Raw genomic sequence first — 1005 nt, 5'->3', positions numbered from 1 at the left:
AAAAATCCTTTCTTAAAAGTTAATCAATAATTTTATTTTCAAATACGGTATATATACATATATTTTTTTTTTTGTTACACTATTTTAATTATTTGTAAATTAATCGCTTCATCCCTGAATTGATATTTATCATTTATAACCTTTAACCTTCGTTCATTTCATCAATCTTTAAATTTTATACATCAAAAATTGCTATTCATTTAATCGAATTGACAACTGTTTGATAAAAGATTAATCTTTCTGGCTTCTTTTAACTTATTGAAGTACAATCTCAATTTGATATCCTCCTAAGTATCCTTCTCAAGTTCAAGTAATGTAATACTTCAAATAAATGTTCAGCTATTGATTTACTTTGTATTAGCTAGATTTTATGCAAGTAACATTAAAAGAGAATATCAGCAACAAAATATCATCTAAATAATCTCACCTTTTGACCTTTGTTCATTACATTTAATCTTTAAACATTGTGTATATCATCTGATTTACTAGCAGATAATTACTTGACAATCAGTGTATTTTATTTCAAAATTCTTTTTTTTTTAATTTAATCGATCTTTTTTTAAATTAAAATTATTTCAAACTTAGTACTAAATTTTTAAAATAACCAATAAGAAACATATTGCAATACAAAAGAAAATTGAAAAAAAACAAAATTGGAAATTGAAAATTTAAATTTAAATTGAAACTATATTATTTCAAATGTAATTTTCTTTTTTTTTGCTCCATTCGTTTTGCACTAAACAAAAAAAAAAATTCAATTCACAGTTGCTAATGGAAAGCAAACAGGAAATATAATTTTATTCCAGGAAACACGATAAGAAACATTTATCATTCTTTATGTTGCATACAGACAACATATTCATAGACACACACACACATACATACACGCACACGCACATGCACACACACACACACACACACACAACAAAAATACATGCACTACGTACACACGCACACACATGCACTAACAAGCATACACACACACGCACACACGTATGTAGACGC

The sequence above is a fragment of the Loa loa genome (genome assembly GCF_000183805.2).
Source record: "Loa loa unplaced genomic scaffold supercont3.683, whole genome shotgun sequence".
NCBI lineage: Eukaryota > Metazoa > Nematoda > Chromadorea > Rhabditida > Onchocercidae > Loa > Loa loa.
This window is presented reverse-complemented; position numbering follows the sequence as displayed.